The sequence below is a fragment of the Jaculus jaculus genome, chromosome 1 (genome assembly GCF_020740685.1).
Source record: "Jaculus jaculus isolate mJacJac1 chromosome 1, mJacJac1.mat.Y.cur, whole genome shotgun sequence".
Classification (NCBI taxonomy): domain Eukaryota; kingdom Metazoa; phylum Chordata; class Mammalia; order Rodentia; family Dipodidae; genus Jaculus; species Jaculus jaculus.
This window is the reverse complement of record NC_059102.1, coordinates 57,237,379-57,243,378: the sequence shown is the minus strand read 5'-3', so window position 1 is coordinate 57,243,378 and position 6,000 is coordinate 57,237,379.

Below are 6,000 nucleotides of genomic sequence, written 5' to 3'. Positions count from 1 at the left end.
ACTGGTTTTGTATATTAATGCTATTCTCACTTTTGGTGAGAATCCTCAGATGGCAGTGACCTTGGGATGATTCAGAAGGCATCACGGTGCTGGAAAGAATGTAAAAGCCAAAGGAAGGGTAGGACTCCTTACAATGTGCTCCCCCCAGACACAAAATGGCCTGGATATCCATGGTCTCACAGTGCCTGAGACTACCTACACAAGACCATCATAATAGTAGGAAAAGACCCTGACATCAAAATAAGAGAGACTGATTGAGAGGGGGAGGGGATATGATGGAGTTTCAAAGGGGAAAGTTGGAGGAGTGCATTACCATGGATTATTTTTTTATAATCATGGAAGTTGTTAATAAAAAATTTGAAAAGAAAAAAAAGGTTTTGTTTTTCAATTGGCAAGCAGAAATAGAAGACAGACAAAGAGAAAATGGTTGCTCGCCAGGGCCTCTAACCACTGCAAATGGACTCCAGATGCATGTACCACTCTGTGCACCTGGCTTTACATGGGTACTGGGAAATTGAATTTAGGTCATTAGGTTATGAGAGCTCCAGGCCTGATTCCAGGTCTTTTATCATTAGTGGGTCATTTGTGATTTCCGGGCTTTTTTTTTTTTTTTTGTTAACTTTGTCATTTATTTGCTTTGTCTAAAGCACATGTCTATTCATTTTTTTTTTTTTTAAGTTTTGTACTCAGTGAATACAGCCAAGTTGGTACCATTGTTAGCCTCCTCCCTGTCCCCCCCACCAGGGACCCTTCTTGTTGGGGTACATGGGTCCTGCATTGTGGGGTTAGCCATCAGTTATGGGTAGGAGGAAATGTCTTTGTGTTGGCTCTGTGTGAGCCAATGTGTGGCTCTAACATTCTTTCCACCCCCTCTTCCACAAATTTCTGAGCCATTCTGGACATTTTTAGTACATCTTCTCTAGTTTAAAAAAAATAGGTATGGAGGGATGGCTTAGCAGTTAAGGGATTTGCCAAAGGACCCAGGATCAACTCCCCAGGACCCACGTAAGCCAGATGCACAAGGGGGCACACGTGTCTGGAGTTCATTTGCAGTGGCTGGAAGCCTTGGCATGCCCATTCTCCCTGTATTTCTCTTTCTTTGTCAAATAAATAAAATAAAATACTTAAAAAAAATAGAGGGCTGGAGAGATGCTTAGCAGTTAAGGCACTTGCCTGCAGAGCCAAAGGACCCAGGTTTGATTACCCAAGACCCATGTAAGCCAGATGCACAAGGTGGCGTACACATCTGGAGTTTGTTTGCAGTGACTGTAGGCCCTGGTATACCCATTCTGCCTGCCTCTCTCTCTCCAATAAATAATTTAAAAAGTAGATAAATTTAAGCTGGGCATAGTGGGGCATGCCTTTGATCCCAGGACTCGAGAGGCAGAGATTGTGTGAGTTCAAGGTCACCCTGAGACTGCATAGTGAATTCCAGGTTAGCCTGGGCTACAGTGAGACCCTACCTTAATTTTTTTAAATATTAAAAATGATAAATATAGAAGCTAGAGAGATGGCTCAGTGGCTAAAGGTACTTGCTTACAAAGCCTAATGGCCTGTGCTTGATTCCTTAGTACTCACATAAAGCCAGGTGTACCAAGTGGTGCATACATCTGGAATTTATTTATCTCTCTTCTTGCAAATAAATGAAAATACTTTTTAAAAAAAATTTAAAAATACTTAATTTCTGGACCTATGTATTTTAATAATAAACAGTTTTTAAAAAGGAAAATCAAAGTATTACTATAGTCAACAGAAGATAAAGTGCCCCGCTATCTAAATGATAGTATTCTGGAAAAAAACACAAAACTTGGACAACACTGGTTTGAGGTTTTTTAAGAGATTTTATTTTTTATTTATTAGAGAGAGAGAGAGAATGGGCATGCCAGAGCCTCTAGCCACTGCAAAAGAACATGCCACAATGTGCATCTGGCTTACGTGGAACCTGGAGAATCGAACTTAGGTCATTAGGCTTAGCAGGCATGCACCTTAACTGCTAAGCCATCTCTCCAGCCCTAGCTTGAGCTTTTTAAATACCCAATAGCACTGACAACTGTCCCTTCTCTATTTACATCTCCATGAGTGCTCACAATGTTATATCCGGAGGTAACACTTACACACAGATTAATGCTTATGTCAATCAGGAAATGGATTCAGGTGGCCAGCCACTCTCAAGGGATGGTAGTCAGTGTTCTGAAAATGGACGGCCACATTTGACTTCTGAAAATCTAGTCCAAAAATGGGCTCTTTCCATTTCCAACCTCATGATTTCTACTTATGATTAATTTTCTGTTTTCAACTGTTGCTAATATTTCCTTTAACTCCTTAATTAGACATGTCAGTTTTCTGTCTGACTTGTATCAGGTTTTTCCTTGGTAACTCTTTTTGGTCTGGGGAATGATGAGCAACAAGTTGTCTTTAAAAAAAAAAAAAAAGTAAGACTGCCTTTAATCCCAGCACCAGGCAGAGGTAGGAGGATCTCTGTGAGCATGTGAGGCCTCCCTGAGACTACCTAGTGAATTGCAGGTTAGCCTGGGCTAGAGTGAAACCCTCCCTTGAAACAACAGCAACAATAAAGTAAAACCCAAAAACCTAGGAATAGACCTCCCAAGGAAGTTACTGACCTGTTCAATGAAAACTTTAGGGCTGGGCATGGTGCCTCACACCTTTAATCCCAGCATTTGGGAGGCAGAGAGGTAAGAGGATCGCCATGAGTTTGAGGCCACCCTGAGACTACATAGTGAGTTCCAGGTCAGGCTGAGCTAGAGTGAGACCCTACCTTGGGTAGGAGAAAAAGAGAGAGAGAAAGAAATTAAAGATATTATTAAATCTTCCATGTTCATGGACTGGAAGAATCAGTATAGTGAAAATGGCTGTTACCAAAAGAACGTACAGATTCAATGCAATTCTCATCAAAATTCCAACACCATTATTTACAGAAATAGAAAAAAAATTATAAAATTTATCTAGAGGCACAAGAAGACCTCAGAATAATCAAAGCAATCTTGAGCAAAACAACAACAAAAAAGCCAGCCAGTATGGTGGCACATGCCTTTGATCTCAGCACTCAGGAGGTAGGAGGATGTCCATGAGTTCCAGGCCATCCTGAGACTGCGTAGTGATTCCAGGTCAGTCTGGGCTACATTGAGACCCTACGTCAAAAAAAAAAGAAAAAAAAGAAAAAAAAAAACCCACTTGTGAAAACTGTAACCAGCCTCCAAAGTGTCCCCAGGCTTTGTTTCAGAGAATTCTCAGGCCTGTACTGTCCCATCACACTGCGCCATGTTTGGTCTGTGTGATCACAGGATGAGACAGAAGTGATGGTGTCATTTCTGAGCTGAGGGCCCAGAAGACGAGCAGCTACCATTCTGCTCTTTCTTTTCTCCCAGCTTCTCTCCTACTGCTGGCTGGGCGAGCCCATGCCATGAACACGCCATGAAGAGGTTCCTGTGGAAAGGCCCACTTGAGAAGCCTTGTGTGGGCTTCCTTTCAGGGGACAGAGTTACCAGCCCTGGTTAGGCCTCGAGATGACAGCAGCCACTACTGCCGCTTCATGAGGAACCCTGAGTCAGAAGCATTCGGCGAAGCAGCTAAGGCCTTGTCCCTGGGAAGTGCGTGAAATGACATATAATTTGCCTAAAATTGTTACTTTTAGAATAAGTTGTTTCTGCACTAATAGATTGTGTGTACATGTTTCATTAACTTTGTTTATTTTTATTTATTTATTTGAGAGTGACAGGGAGACAAAGAGGCAGAGAGAAAGAGAGAGAGAGACAGAGAGAATGGGTACACTCAGGCCTCTAGGCACTGCAAATGAACTCCAGAAGCATGCACCACCTTGTGCATCTGGCTTACATGGGTCCTGGGGAATGGAGCCTCAAACTGGGGTCCTTAGGCTTCACAGGCAAGCACTTAACCACTAAGCCATCTCTCAGGCCCTCTGACTAGGTTTTGATGGCCATCAGGCTAGCATGGCCTGTATTTTATTTTGGAGGCATATGTGTTTAAGTGTGCATGCATGTCATAGGATGTGTGGCGGTCAGAGGACAATTTTCTTGTTGTCTGTCTTTCTCTGCTGTCTCTTTTGTGACAGGGTCTCACATTGCTCCTGCAGTCTTACCCATCTGATTCTCCTGTCCTCACCTTCTTTCTTGTCTACAAGAATGGTTTGGGTTACAAATGCTGCCAATGTCTAGCTTTTTCTGTGGGTGCTGTGCTTCAGAAGTGGGTACTCATGCTTTTGTGACTAGTATGTTATCTCCCCAGTGCCAAGCATGCCATCTTGGCACTTAAAAAATATCGTTGGCAAGGCTGTCTTATGACAGGAGAAGAGTAAGTGGGGCTCCTAGAGCAAGTGTCACCTTGCTTTAGATCTTTAGACTATGCTAAACTTTACATGTGTGAAGAAAGCTAGATTTTATTAGAAAGAAGAAAAAAGAAAGGAAGAAAGAAGGAAATAGGGCTAATTTCATTGGGGGGCTTGTCATCGCCATAATTGCCAGCCCCCGTCCCCTGGCTACAGAGCTACGCCTCAGCTCTGGGGACCTAATACGCCTAGGGTAGACCAAAAGTATCTACCACCCCATTATACTTAGGATTTCTCTCTCTCTCTCTTTTTTTTTCGAGGTAGGGTCTCGCTCTAGTCCAGGCTGACTTGGAATTTACTATGTAGCTTCAGGGTGGCCTTGAACTCACAGCGATCCTCTTAGCTCTGCCTCCCAAGTGCTGGGATTAAAGGTGTGTGCCACTACGCCCAGCTACTTAGGATTTCTTAATTAACTATTTAATAATGCCATCCACTTTGACAAAGCTAGATTGTTTCAAACATGTTTATACTCCATATTCCAATAAAAATATACCGGTAAAAAAAAACTGTTGAGAGCCAGAGGTAGGATGGCTGTGAGTTCAAGGCCACCCTGAGATTACCTAGTGAATTCCAGGTCAGCCTGGCTCAGTTAAAGGCAATTGCTTGCAAAGCCTGATGGCCTGAGTTTGATTCTCCAGTACCCACATATAAAGCCAGATGCACAAGGTGATGCATGCGTCTGGAGTTCATTTGCAGTGGCTAGAGACCTTGGCATGTCCATTCTCTCTCTGTATCTGCCTCCTTAATATTTTTATATTTTATATTTTTATTAATGTATTTGAGGCAGGGGGGAAGAGAGAGAATGGGTGCCCCAGGGCCTCTAGCTGCTGCAAACGACATCCAGACACATGTGCTGCTTTGCAGAGCTGGCTTACGTGGGTCCTGGGGAATCGAACTTGGGTCCTTTAGCTTTGCAGGCAAGTGTCTTAACAGTTCAGCCATCTCTCCAGCCCTGTGTCTGCCTCCTTCTTTCTCTCAAATAGATCAAGAAGTATTAAATATGACTATTAGTCTGAGTTCTCTAAAGGATCAGATGTGATAAAATGAATTTTATCTAATAAAAGGGAATTTATTGGGTTAGTTTGTGATAGTCCAAGAATAGCAATCTGCAGGTAGCTGCTCTATGTGGCTGATGTCTTGGCAGTCCCCATTAGACACTGAAGGCCTGGAGCCTTCCAGGAGGGCCACTGATCTTCAGTCCATGCTGGAAGGCTGAGGAAACTTCGTTCCAATGCCGAGGTAGTATAGCTGAGGAAGTATAGCCGAACAGGATAGATGCTCTCACCAGGGGTAGCACAGGCAGCCAGATGGGAAGAAGGGCTCACTCTGGATGAAGGACCTCCTCCAGTAATTCCTTCCTGGAAGCCACCTCTGAGACCCAACAAAGAGGAATGTCCGGATTCCTAACCAGATCAAGTTGGCAACAAAACATGACCATCACAAATCCATCTCTTGTCATCATGTCACCAAACTCTATCTCCTTACACCATACTTAATTTCCAAATGAAGACAGTAACATGTTCATAATCCCGCCTAACATGGTATCACTATCTCACGTACAACCGGAAACGCAATCTGCCTTCCCAACCTAAGGCAAACTCCCTTGAGGAATGCTTAGTCTCTAATATCTAATAAGC